Source organism: Eubalaena glacialis, chromosome 11 (assembly GCF_028564815.1).
Source record: "Eubalaena glacialis isolate mEubGla1 chromosome 11, mEubGla1.1.hap2.+ XY, whole genome shotgun sequence".
Lineage (NCBI taxonomy): Eukaryota > Metazoa > Chordata > Mammalia > Artiodactyla > Balaenidae > Eubalaena > Eubalaena glacialis.
Window position 1 is genome coordinate 67,432,399 of NC_083726.1, and position 14,756 is coordinate 67,447,154.

General features: G+C 38.0%; 1 long non-coding RNA gene across 1 annotated transcript in view; it reads right to left on the reverse strand.

The window, feature by feature from the left end:
* Positions 1 to 1,012: 1,012 nt before the first annotated feature.
* Positions 1,013 to 14,756, reverse strand: part of LOC133101595 (uncharacterized) — a 30,100-nt gene continuing 16,356 nt past the window's right edge. Inside the window, exon 3 of the long non-coding RNA XR_009702662.1 lies at positions 1,013 to 1,033. This is a non-coding gene — a long non-coding RNA (uncharacterized LOC133101595). The remainder of the gene's footprint in view (positions 1,034 to 14,756) is intronic.

The following is a 14,756-nucleotide window of genomic DNA, read 5'->3' on the forward strand; positions in this document are numbered from 1 at the left end:
CCATTTTCTAGCAAACATTCCCTTAGAAGAATAGAAACTCCCTCTATTCCTCCAGCAAACTCAAGTAGAAGCTCTAAGAAAAACATAAAGCTTAGAAGAAACTGTTAGTCCATATATGAATCAAATTAAATATGGTAGTGTTTTGAGCAGCTCATGCAACATAAGAAAAATAGACCCTTTACATTCTCCTTGAAGTTGCAGAAGTGTACTGACAGAGGAATTATATTTCCTTTTTTTTCTTTAATGAATTGAATCACATTACTTCATTCTTCAGTGAATAGTGATCATATACTCATGTATTGCGAGTGATATGTTCTGTTTTCAGTTTTCAGAACCAACCTATAGACAAAGTATGTTTAGAGAACAAAGTGTAAATGTTTTAATCTAAACCTTGAAAACTGTAAATTGATGATATAGCTGATAGAAATTGAATGTGAATGCAGGAGAAAGAGGAAATGGGAGTTCCAAAGAGAGAACAGAGAAAATAGTGGGGAGAAATCTATCAAAGAAACAATGGAAGAAAAATTTCCAAACTAAAGCACGTGTCTCCAGATTGAAAAGTTGATCTGATTGCTCAGCTCAATGAATGAAAAATATGTCCACCATGAAGCTACATCATTGTGAAATTTCAAAAGCCCAGGGATAGAGAGAATATCTCGAAAGCTTCCAGATAAAGAGAAAACCACTTTACATACAAAGGACTGGTTTAAAGAATGGCATTATTTGTAGCCTTGTAAATCTTGCCACTCACAGAGATTTTTTTTCTTCCACTTGAGGCAATATTGTGGTCAAACCCTTTCTCCTGAAGGCCTATCTTCTGAGTATAGAATGCGGATTTCCTTACCCCAGGCCAGCTGGCCTCAGTTACCAGGTGTCTGCAGAGACTGGCTCCAATCTGCTCTTGTCACACCAAGATGTTGACGACCCCTTTTTTTCTCCTGCTTGGAGCCGAGTCAATCTATAAACACCATCACACCATCACTAGAATTCTCTCTGCTGATTCCCAAACCATAGACCGATCCACACAGCATTTCTGTCAAGTGGAGAAGGTGAGGAAGCAAGAATCTGCTTAAACTGACAGCAAACACATGGGTGGGTAGGCACTGTGCCTGAGGAGTACTTAAGGATGCATGCTTGAATTTACATATTTTTACAAGATCAAAACCCCTTCCTTACTTTGTTCTGTCTCTGCTCTCCCCATTTCCCTTGTATTTCCCTCGTGACAGTTGTATGATACTACCTACCCCAGGGTCCTACTGGGCTCCCACTTCTACTTCCTTCCATTACTACTTCATTATTCCATGGGTTTTTAGGTGTTCCTGTGTCCTTATAGCCTGCAGATGTTAGAAATGATTACTTCTTGTACCATGTAGCTTTAGCTGCATAAAAAGTTACCACAAAACTTAGTTGCTTAAAAATAACAACTGGGGGGACTTCCCTGGTGGCGCAGTGGTTGAGAATCTGCCTGCCAATGCAGGGGACACGGGTTCGAGCCCTGGTCTGGGAAGATCCCACATGCCGCGGAGCAACTAGGCCCGTGTGCCACAACTACTGAGCCTGCGCGTCTGGAGCCTGTGCTCCGCAACAAGAGAGGCCGCGACAGTGAGAGGCCCGCGCACCGCGATGAAGAGTGACCCCCATTCGCCGCAACTAGAGAAAGCCCTCGCACAGAAACGAAGACCCAACACAGCCAAAAAAAGAAAAAAACTGTTTTTTAGCTCATGACTCTGCAGTTTGGCAATTTGGACTGGGTTCATCTAGGTAGTTCTGGTCAGGTTAGCTGGGATTTGGCTTGTTGGGGGGCCTCAGCTGAGATGGCCCTTCTCTACTTTACGTGGGTTCTCATCTTCCAGCATGTTCTCCCAGGCATGGTCATCTGGTGGTTGCATGGTAACAGGAGAAAAATATAGGAAGCTGAAAGGCATCTTTCCCTCCCCTGCCCCAATTTTATTGAGAAATAACTGGCATATGTCACTGTATAAGTTTAAGATGTACAGCATGAGGGATTGATTTATATATATTGTAAAATGATTATCACAATAGGTTTAATTAACATCTATCATTTCATATAGGTACAATAAAAAGCAAAGAAAAAAAATTTCTCCTTGTGATGAGAGTTCTTAGGGTCTACTCTCAACAATTTTCCTATATACCATACAGCAGTGTTAACCATAGCCATCATGTTGTACATTACATCCCTAGGACTTATTTAAATCATAATTGGAAGTTTGTACCTTTCCACCCGTTTCCTCCAACTCCCCACCCCTGACCTCTGACTCTGGTAACCACAAATCTGTTTTCTTTTTCCAAGTTTGGCTTTTATTTAAAAATTAGATTCCACATATATCATACAGTATTTGTCTTTCTCTCACTTATTTCATCTAGCATAATGCCTTCAAGGTCCATCCATGTTGCTGCAAATGGTAGAATTTCCTTGTTTTTTTAATGGCTGAGTAATGTTTCATTATATATATGGAGATATAGGAAATACACACACACACATATATATAAATATAAATATATAAACATATAAATATATATATATATATAAATATATAAATATATATATATATATATATCTCCCAACTTCTTTATTCATTTATCCATGATGGACACTTAGATTGTTTCCATGTCTTGGCTATTATAAATAATGCTGCTATGAACACACAAGTGCATATATCTTTTCAAGTTAGTGTTCTCATTCCCTTTGGATATATTCCCAGAAGTGGAATTGCTGGATCATATAGTATTTCTATTTTTACTTTTTTAAGGAACTTCCGCACTGTTTTCCATAGTGGCTGTACCAATTTGCAATTCCAGCAACAGTGTTCCCTTTTCTCCACATCCACACCAGGATTTGTTATCTCTTATCTCTTTGATGACCGCCATTCTAACAGACGTGAGGTGATATCTCATGTGGTTTTAATTGTATTTCCCTAATGACTGATGATGTTGCATATCTTTTCATGTACTTGTTGGTCTTTTGTATTTCTTCTTTGGAAAAATGTCTATTTGATTTCTTTGTCAATTTTTAAAAATTAATTAATTCATTTAATTTATTTATCTGGCTGCGTTGGGTCTTCGTTGCTGCGTGCGGGCTTTCTCTAGTTGCAGCAAGCAGGGGCTACTCTTGGTTGTGGTGCATGGACTTCTCATTGCAGTGGCTTCTCTTGTTGCGGAGCATGGGCTCTAGGCACACAGGCTTCAGTAGTTGTGGCACGTGGGCTCAGTAGTTGTGGTGCACAGGCTTAGTTGCTCCTCAGCATGTGGGATCTTCCCAGACCAGGGCTCAAACCCATATACCCTGCATTGGTAGATGGATTCTTAACCACTGTGCCACCAGGGAAGTCCTCTTTGTCAATTTTTAAATTGGATTTTTTTTTTTTTTTTTTTTTTTTTGCTATTGAGTTGTATAAATTCTTTATATATTTTGGATATTAATCCCTTATCAGACATGTAATTTGCAAATAATTTTTCCCACTCTGTTGGTTGTCTTTTCACTTTGTTGTTCGTTTCTTTTTCTGTGCAGAAATTTTTTAGGTTTATGTAGTCCCACTTGTTTATTTTCTATTTTGTTGCTTGTGCTTTAGGTGTGATTTCCAAAAAATCATTACCAAGACCAACATCAAGGAGTTTTTTTCCTATGTTTTCCTCATGTTTCAGGCCTTGCATTTAAATCTTCAATCCATTCCTAGTTAATTTTTGCGAGTTGTGTAAGATAGGGGTCAAGTTTCATTTTTTTACATGTGAATATCCAGTTTTCCCAGCACCATTTATTGAAGAGACTGTCTTTTTCTCCATTGAGTATTCTTTGCTCCTTTGTCAAATATTAGTTGACTGTGTGTACTTGGTTTTATTTCTGGGCTCTCAATTCTGTTTCATTGATCCATTTGTCTGTTTTTATGCTGGTACCATACTGTTTTAATTACTATAGCGTTACAGTATAGCTTGAAATCAAGAAGTGTGATGCCTCCTGATTTGTTCTTCTTTCTTAGGATTTCTTTGGCTATTCAGGGTCTTTAGTGGTTCCACATAAATTTTAGGAGTGTTTTTTCTATTTCTGTAAAAAATGCCATTGGAATCTTGATAGAGATTATGTTGAACCTATAGGTGGCTTTTGGTAGTATTGACATTTTAACAATATTAATTCTTCCAATCCATGAACATTAACATTTCCTTTTATTTGTGTCTTCTTTGATTTCTTTCATTAGCGTCTTGTAGTTTTCAGAGTAGAAAGCTCCAAGTCCTCTTGAAGCCTAGGTTTGGAACTCATACACTGCTGCTTCCACAATGTTCTATTAAAGTAAGTTTCAAGGCCATCCCACATTCAAAGGAATCCTATCTCTTGGCAGGAGGAACTGCATAGTATTATAGTCATTTTTACAAAGTACTATATTTCAGTGGAAAAAAACTGGGAGTAGGGGAAGAGAGGGATGGACAACTTTTACTTTTCATTTATACCATTCTGTTTTGTTTGAATTTTTAAAATCATGTACACATACACATTATTTCTATAATAATAACAATCATGATAATAATACTAAAATATAACTTCAAAAGTTTCTTGTATTACTTAAGTTATACCCCAGGATAATAATCCACTGACACTTAGAAGGACCCATGATTTTGAGTCACAACACCTAATTCAGGGTATGTCTTCAGATTTCCTCTAACTGTAAGGCCAGGTAAGGATTTCATGAAATCCCCAGCATGGAACTCAGCACATGATAAATGCTTAATAAATGTTTGTTGAATCTGAATCTGAATGAGAGGATGGGAGCAAAAAAGATGTATGTATCAGGGGAAAATAGCTTTAAAATCTGTCCTATTAATTCATTGTTTATATCAGTTTTTATCATGGCAACTTGGAATTTAATGGGTAAGAAAAGAGATTTGATTTAACTTCCATACACTTGCAAGCATGGGCTGGTGGATGAAATAGCAGCGTGTCCATTGCTATAAGTAGCAGTAGCTGGGAATTATAACCTAGGGCACAATCAAGGGGGCCCTTAAACTCTAGTCCCACAAGTCACCAGTCTAATTAAAGAAATCATGTACCTTTACAAATGCCAAGGATGCTCTCAACTATTTCAAGAAGGACCTTGGAGAAGCACCCAGAAGAGCTATTTTTTAAAAGTCTTTCTTTAGCAGTTACATCACAGATTAGTAAGAAGCAGAAAGTGACCTCTTAATTTTGTTTAATAGACCCCATATTCAGTTTGGTCTGGTGCTCTTACCAGTCCTTCTTTCTCCAAATTAAAAATTAATAAATAAAAATAATAAGAATACATTTGAGAAATTCTTGCAGATTCCTTCTTGGCTGATTTTCAGTGTAGAATGTATTTCCCTAAATCCTATGTATTAAGCAATTCCAAGAGTAGGCTGGTTATACATTTAATGACCTCTTTTTTTTTTTTTTAGTAGATCTTTATTGGAGTATAATTGCTTCACAATACTGTGTTAGTTTCTGTTGCACAACAAAGCGAATCAGCCACATGCCTACACATGTCCCCATATCCCCTCCCTCTCAAGCCTCCCTCCCATTCTCCCTATCCCACCCCTCTTAATGACCACTTTGAAATCATCCTTACCTTTCCCAGGAAGGTCAAAGAGTAGTCTGTTATTTGGATGCCTAATATAACTGGACAAAGGAAATTGCTTTCATCATTTTTACTTTGTCCCTCCTAATTGGATCGAATGTCAACTTTCCATGCGATATTCCCTGGCACGCACTCATGTTTCTAACACAACCAGATTAGATCAATATGCATCTGTCTCCGTGTACCCTGGGACTGCATACACTTTGGATACGTATTTATTTTGTGGATTTCATTTCCATGTTAATTAGAATGTAGGTTCCTGGAATTTCCATTCTGAGTATGATAATCTTCTTACAGTCAGCATGATGGAAACAGCTGCATGCTGTTTACTTTGTGAAAGATGGTGTTCCTTGCTCAGATGATGACTGGATATTTACTTTGTAGACCAAAGATTGTGCTTCCATTTCTTCTTACAGATTTATCAGAATATGTTAATCTATTGAGAACTTTCAAACTCAATTTTATTAGGCCATTGTGTTTTTTGGAAGGCATAACGAACTAAAATTATTGGGAAATCAAATTTACTAATATGCATCTCATTACTTTTTCTTCTACTGTAAACTCTGCTCTTTCTCCAAGCAGATTGTTTTATAAGATTAACTATTTTTCTAATTACAAATGTTATATATGTCAAGTGAAGAAAATCTGGAAAATAGACTATCCCACTACTGTTAAAATTTGATGGCTTTCTTTTCACATATATATAGTAGATTTTTGTAAGATATTATTACTCTGTGTAGATAAATATTATCAGTCCCAAAATGCTTTTTTTTTCCAGCCATCCTTTTAACTGAATCAAGAATTTATTAGATAATAAAATAAAGCAAATTATTCAATCCAACATTAAATATGTACTAAAGATTTACTATGTGCCGCCCACTTTCCTCTCTCTGGGATGGGTGGGAAGGGCACAAAAATAAATAAGACACATCCTTGCTTTGAAAAAGCTTATAAACTATAGGGATTAAAAACACAGTAAAAAATAATTATAATATAAGGTAGACTGTGATAGTAATATTAACCATTACTGAGCACTAATTATGTACCTGGTACCTTTTATTCCTCATACAGCTCTACGGTGTGGGGACTCTTACTCTCCCCATTTTATAGATGAAGACACTCAGGCTGAGAGATGTTAAATATTGTGCCCCAAATCACACAGCTAGTCAGTGGTAGAACTGGGATTTGAATCCAGCAATATGGTTTCCGCCAGGTTCTTCATCACTGTACTCTACCATAGGAGAGCACTTCAGTTATAACATTTCTTCAATTTATAGAAATATATAAAACTCTCTCAGAGTTTTCTTGACATGAGCTACACACAAGGTATTCCACAAGGTCTGTCCAGTGTTCCTCATTCTAACCTTAAGTGAAAGGACCAACAGTGGAAAAGTCATTTTTGAGCTCGTGGGTCTATGAAAGTGGTCCTATTGTTACAGCAATGGAAAGGATAAGAAAGTCAAATAGTTTGATATTTTGCCACACTCATGGTCTGGGATAATTTTCTCTGAGATTACAGAGAGTGAGTGCAGCCCACGAGATAACTCCTTTGGCATCTGAAGACTTGACAAAATCCAAAAAGTAGCGGGTGCTTTTCAGTTAGGGGTTAAATTTGGCTGTATATAAGAGAAAACCCAGACAATAGTGGCTTTTAAAATATGAATGCTTATTTATTTATTTTTGTTACATAACAAGGAGATTAAGGTTGGCCTCCAGGGATGGTCTGATGGCTCTATGATATTATCAGGGTCCTTGCTTCTTCTATCCTTTCTCCTAGTCATCATGTGCTTGTGGTCACAGGTGAGCTGCTGGAGCTCCAGCCATCACATTCACGTTCCAGGCAGAAAGAAGGAAAAGGGCAAAGGAGAATAAAGGGCCTATGACAAGTGATTCAGTTCCCTTTAAAGGTCTTTTCCAGAAGCCTTAATTTTAGAATATGGATGTTTATTTGCATGAATGAATGAATGTTCTAGTGCTAGTCCCTTCTTTTAAGAAGGTTAAAGTGAGGTACCAAGGACAGACCTTGTGGAGTACTTGGATCTGCAATAGGAGCAGACTCTTTCTTTTTCAAATGAATGAGTATATTCATACTGCTCTTCCTAGAACTAAGAACTATGGAGACTTTGGAAAAGAATGGTACTAAATAGTGAGAGTTCTATTTATAAGGGACATAGTTCCAAATGTTCCATGAGGTCAAGACAGGTATTTCCTTGCAAAGAAAATCCAAAGTTGTCACAAGAGATCTTTTTTTTTTTCTTTTGTATGTTTTAATAATAATACACAATGCTTCCTGCAGAAAGGAGCCTGGGCTAATGGCAGCCATGACGTATGTAAGCATGAAAGGCACATAAATTTATGCTGAAGGCTTTGAGTTTAAAAATAAGTCTATTATTAAGTTTTAGAGAACACAATTAATATACTATGAAAGTATTAAAATGCTTTGGAGATGTCCATTGCTTTAGGGGCTTTGGGAGCCCTGTGAGTAATGACTCCATAATTTGTGGGTCTATATTCAACTTGAATACACAGTAATATTAGGCAAAGCCACCAAGGACTTGCTGCAGCCTCATTCTCCCCAGCTCCTTCTCCCCGACACACACACAAAGTTGATAGAATTCAGGCAAGTTCTGCACTATCACTAATATATACCTCTGATTTTCTCTCATTTGACCAAGGTCACAGAACATCTCTCTTTCAAGTCTCATAAAATTTAAGTCCTTCTCTCTTGCCATAGTCAGATCCCTAACCCGTGAGGCCAACCAGAGTTTGGTGGGATAGTTATTTATCTATTTATTTATTTAGTCTGGGATTATGGTCAAAGCAGCATCATTCTCTAGGGACAGCAGTCCTTTGCTCTAAACTCTGTTTTCCTGCAGAGTTTTCTATCTTTGTATCTGAAGGAGTCATACACCACTAAGATGATCACTCCTGGTCAGCCTCTGGGGTTGTTCTTTAACCCTATTTTTACCCAAAAGAAATTTGCAGAAAGTCAACTTCACTTCCTCTCCCTGAGAGGTGTAAGATTCTTGCCACAAAGGACAAAGTTCAGAAAGTGGAACAGTTAGGAGACGGACCTGTTACAATGAACTGTCATTTGGTATTACTGAAACAAAGAATCTTGGGCCATTGTCCAAAACCTTATTTTTTATTCAGCTGTTTTAGTATCACATTGATGAGGTACAGGGCTTAGAAATACAAACAGATTATTTAGAAATGAGGAGGTAGAAGCAAGGGGCAAGGACTGAAAGTCTTGATTAGTTGCTTTGGGGAGAAGGTGGGGCACAGGCAGGACTGCTCTCCTTCATCTGAGCCTTAAGCTGTTACTCTTTTTTCTAAACCAGGTACATATCAATGACAGCAGTGAAAATTAATTGAAAAATCTGAGACTGAAAAACTCCTGAGGAAATTATTAACTCTTTTCATTGAAATTAACGCTTCTGAACATTACACATATTTCAGATTTCATTACATCAAATCTGTATTGAGTGCCTACTATGTACCAGCCAGGGCTCTAGATGCTGAATAGTAAACAAAACAGAAAAAATTCTGCTCTGGAGAAGGTTATAAATGGGAGTTGACAATGAACAAATAAATATATAATATATGAAATACAAATAACATAACATAATATTATATAAAATATATACTTAAATATAAAATTTGTTATTACATATTAATAAAATATATAAATAATATTAAATGTTGTATACAACAATGAAAATATGCAATAAAACAGGTAAATGCTATGAAGAAAATCAAGTAGGGTACAGGGTACTGGTGTACCTAGTGCACTTGACATCCTAAGCAGATCATTTTTAAATAGACTCCTTCTTTATATGGCAAAATTATTATGGGAAAAGTTATATTTAATAATCATGAAATGAAACATGTGGCAGACACACTCTAAGAGGACATGCCTGCTGCCCACCTTCTAGCGTTCATCGTTGTGTTCTCCCCTCCCCTTGAGTTGGGTGGGGCTTGTGACTTGCTGCGAACCAATAGAATAAGGCAGAGGTGATGGGATGGGATTACAGATTACATAAAATGGTAACCCATCCGGCTCCAAGGCTCCCTCACTTGTTGGCTTTGAGGAAGTAAGGGTTAGGTTGGGAAGGCCCATGCGGCAAGGAGTTGAAAGCAGCCTCTGGCCTGGCCAACATCCAGCAAGAGACTGAGGCCCTCTGTCCAACATCTCACGAGGAACTGAATCTTGCCAACAACCACGTGAGCATGCGTCCTTCCCCAGCCTAACCTCAGCTGACACCTAGATTGCAGCCATGGGGGACCCTGAATTGAAGAGCCCAGCCTAGCCATGCCCTCATTCCTGACCCACAGACATGATGAGATAATAAATGTGTGTTCTTAAAGGCTGCTAAGTTTTTGGTAATATTGTTCTATGGCAATAGATAACTAATACAAAACACATGTTAATAATGGCCAGAAAACAAGGGCAGACAGTGAAATTTTTGTTTTATCAAACTTCACATTTATAATCATGCCAGTAAAAAAAAAAATTAATAAAAAGTAAAATAAAGATAAATAACTAAAAGATAAAAAGAGAAAATGGATTAAAAAATTTTAAATTATTAATTAATTTTTTTGAAAAAGAGGAAATACTGGCCTGTCACAGGAATGAATAAACAAATTTATGGTTTTTGTTTTTAAGCCTTAACATCTGCAAATTTGTCAATGGCTTCCTCAAAATAGATCTCTTTTGCATATTCATGTTCAACAGAGTATAGCTAGATTTGTTAATTTATCGTTGCCCATAGTTGATCCTTACATAGGAATTTGTCTATACCACACAGGGGTTGGGATGGCCAGCTGCACCCAAAGCAAGCTCAGTGACTCTGAACTATTACAAATTTACTTACAAACAACATGTATTGTCCTGTCTACTTGTGTCAGGGGCCGACTGTATAGCTCAGAGTTCTCTGAAGTAACTTCCAAGTAGAATACCACATCCAAGCACTTTCAAGTAGAACACATTGTTTCTGGAAACAACCTAAATGTCCATTGACAGATGAATGGATAAAGAAGATGTGGTACATATATACAATGGAATACTACTCAACCATAAAAAAATGAAATAATGCCATTTGCAATAACATGGATGGACATAGAGATTATCATACTAAGTCAAGTAAGTCAGAAAGAGAAAGACAAATACCGTATGATATCACTTATATGTGGAATCTAAAATATGACACAAATGAACTTATCTACAAAATAGAAACAGACTCACATACGTAGAGAACAGACTTGTGGTTGCCAACGGGGAGGGGGGTGGGGAAAGGATGGATTGGGAGTTTGGGATTAGCAGATGCAAACTATTATATATAGAATGGATAAACAATAAGTTCCTACTGTATAGCACAGGGAACTATATTCAATATCTTGTGATAAACCACAATGGAAAAGGATATGAAAAAGAATGTATATATATATGTATAACTGAGTCACTTTGCTGTACAGCAGAAATTAACACAACATCGTAAATCAACTATACTTCAATTTTAAAAAAAGTAGAACACCAGGTTTGTTAAAGAGTAAGTGATTAAAATGTGCTAATTTCAAGTGTGCATTATAGATTTTTATAAAAGTAATTGCGGCAATTGTCTAGAACTTAGACCAAGGAAAGTTTTGCTTTTTTTTTTCTCAAGAGTATTCCATCACTGATGTTGTTTGTAATTCCTGGTGCATGGTGATAATAAAAAGCAGACTGGGGACTTCGCTGGTGGCGCAGTGGTTAAGAATCCACCTGCCAATGCAGGGGACACGGGTTCGAGCCCTGGTCCGGGAAGATCCCACGTGCCGCGGAGCAACTAAGCCAGTGCGCCACAACTACTGAGCCCCCGTGCCACAACTACTGAAACCCATGCTCCTAGAGCCCATGCTCTACAACAAGAGAAGCCACCGCAATGAGAAGCCCGCGCACCGCAACAAAGAGTAGACCCCGCTCACCGCAACTAGAGAAAGCCTGCGTGCAGCAACGAAGACCCAATGCAGCCAAAAATAAATTTAAAAAAAAAAAAGGAGACTGAGTTTGAGTCAGTTGTATTATTGCTGGTCCGTGCCTGGGGCACACTCCGCCCCAGCCTCCGGGCACTGTGGTAAAGGAGACAGAGAGTAATGAGGGCGCTATTATGTGTAGGGTTTCCAGGGAGGGGCTCTCTGATGAGGTAATATTTAAGCAGAGATCCAGGGAAGTGAAAGAATGAGCTATGCTACTATCTGTAGGAGGATTCCTGCAAGAACGAAAGTTCTGAGGCCAGAATGCAGCTGGTGCGTTCAAGGAACCAGGGGACTGAAGCTGAAGTGAGGGGGTTGTAAGAGCTGAAGAAGTTAGAGAAGCAGCCAGTCGGGGGCGGGGAAGGAGGGCAGGACTGCCTGAGGCTGGTAGTACCTGTTTCCATCACAATCCTTCGTTTCCATCACAATCCTTCACGCAGGGTGGCGTGCGCTTGGGTCTGGATTTCCAGTTGGAAAACCCCATTTGAATCAAATATTTTCCACTTAATAGAACTGTTTCCCAGTGTAGAAAATGAGGATAATAAAACCTATCTTGCAGGGCTACTGTGCTTATTAAATGAATTAAGATGATAATTTGTGCAAGTGCTTTGTAATCTGTAAAGCACCATGATAAGGACCACTCTTTGGTGTTTAAACGCTCAAGAGCCAGGGAGGTGGAGACATTCCAAGCTGAGTGCTCTGGACCCTGCTGTCCTCTTCCTTAACTGCCCCATCCATGGATTTCCAGCACCTTTTCCACACCGTCTTCCCCTTCAGGCAGGAGGCCTTGGTGAACATAGCCAAGGAGGCACGCTTCTCATCAGCATGACAGGAGGCGTATAACCGCCCACGGTGATAACGTTTAAACCAAGCTAAACAGTAATAAGATAACCTTCATTTGCAAATCTGACAAGCAAAATTACAGGGTTCGGCTCTAACAGAGGGGAAATGAAGCTCCAGATCATCATTTCCACATCTAAGATTAGCAGCTGGAAAATACAGTGCATCTGTAAAATGACAGTATCAAAGATACCCCAGTTTGCATGACACCAGCCCCACATAAAAGAGGAATCACTTCAGAGAGTAGAAATGGAGACATTGTTCTCCCAGAGGTCATGTCAGATGGACATATCTGAGTGCTTGCCACATACCAGACCAGGCTACCGTGACATCATTTGTTGAAACTACTGATAAAAGGCTTTGAAAAATAACTGCTTACCCAAAAGAAAACATGAGCTGTCTTTCCATTCTTTTTCTCCTTCATAGGTCAGAAGAAAGTGTTCTTTGCCTGAAGAAAAACTCCCTTGTATAAATCAAGTAGGGAAGATGGGGATGGAAGGACTAAATGTAAGATTAAGAAGTTGTCCCAGGAGAAATTGAACATCTCCCTTACATGCCCATGGGTTATTTATTTCTGCATCATAGTCAGTAACTTACTAAGGTTCTTGGCTTCCAACAGAACTGGGTTTGAAACCTTGTATTCCATTGACTTGTGGGACTTGGGGCAAGCTACTTAACAGTTCTAAGTTTCCGTTTTCTTGTTCAGTAAGAGGAGATAAGACAGCATAGTAGGCAGGTCTGTGATGAGGATTAAATGAGAAAATGTATGTAAAGCACAGCACAATGTTCAATACATTCTGGCTATTTGTACTGGTAATGGGGGGAAATTACATAAAAGGTTTATCAGAGAGAAAAAGCATAGGAATAGTCAACTTTAAGAATAGTCAAGAATAGTCAATTTTAAGAATCATTCTTAGTTTTCGAGGATTTGTCTAACATCCATTCGTTGTAATGCTTATATGTGAACTTTTTTTTTTTTAAGGAATTTTTTCAATATACAGCATTTCAGAATGCAGCTGGTTTAAATGTCTTAATATATTAAGATTTAGCATAATGCGAACTACTATTTAATAATTTTATATCGTGAAATTTAAATGATAGTATTAATATTTTTAAAGAAAACACTTTTAAAAATATTACCAATAGAAATACTTATTTTCAGTACAGTAAAATCTTCTGTATCTGGAACCACGAGTAAATGAAGCATTCATGCCACGTAAGTAAAATTTCCAAATTACTAAAACCAAACCCTTAAATATCAAAACTCTAAAAATATTTCCTAAATGTATTTTATGTAATTATGTCTATTATTTATTAAATGTATGTGTACACATGCATATAAATAACATTTTAGATGGCCATATTGAACGATTTTTCTTATTCTTGGTATTTTCTAATTGACTTTGCTTCATTGATCTGAACATCATTACTGCACAATGCTGAAATACGAATTGCCCTCGGGAGCTAGTAAAGCTCATAAAATAGAAACTCACCAATATAAATGGCTTTACACCAAAGAATTTTTCAAAAATTACAATTAGAGTTCCTTTTTAATATTTTAGAGGAAGAAAAACTTTCCCTTGACTCTCTTAGGTTCCCTGGCTGGGCCTGAAAATTAAACTGCCAAAGGCAGATTTACAGGAGAAAAGTGTACAAATTTATTTAATGTAAGTTTTAAGTGACATAGGAGCCTTCATAAAGAAATGGAGACCTGGAGACAAGGTTAAGCCTGGGCACTTTTAAAAAGAATATTTATTTATTTGTTTGGTTGGTTGCACCAGGTCTTAGTTGTGGCATGCGAACTCTTAGCTGCGGCATGTGGGATCTAGATCCCTGACCAGGGATCGAACTTGGGACCCCTGCATTGGGAGCACAGAGTCTTAACCACTGCACCACCAGGAAAGTCCCAAGCCTGAGCATTTTTATACCAGGTTTAATGAAGAGTAGAAAGTCATGGGAAAGCATGATAGAACAAAAGGTATAATCTAGAGTGGTAAACTGGGGGGAACTTATGAAGGCCTGTTTGTTGGGATTCCATCTGTCTTTGGAGATGAGGATGCTTCTTTTTACTGGGTGTAGGGAGGGTATCTCTCACAAGAGGGTCCTACAACCTGCTTCAGGGGAGAAGGGGGGAGATCAGAGTGACCTTCCTGTACCTGCTGCTTCTCTATATTCCTTCAGATTGAAATATTCAACATACCAAGGTGCCATATATTGGAGAAGCGTGTTCTGAAACCCATCAACGTCCTTATCCTCTGGCCAAAAGGGAAGAAAGATAGACTTTTTTGAAAGACAAATGGGAAA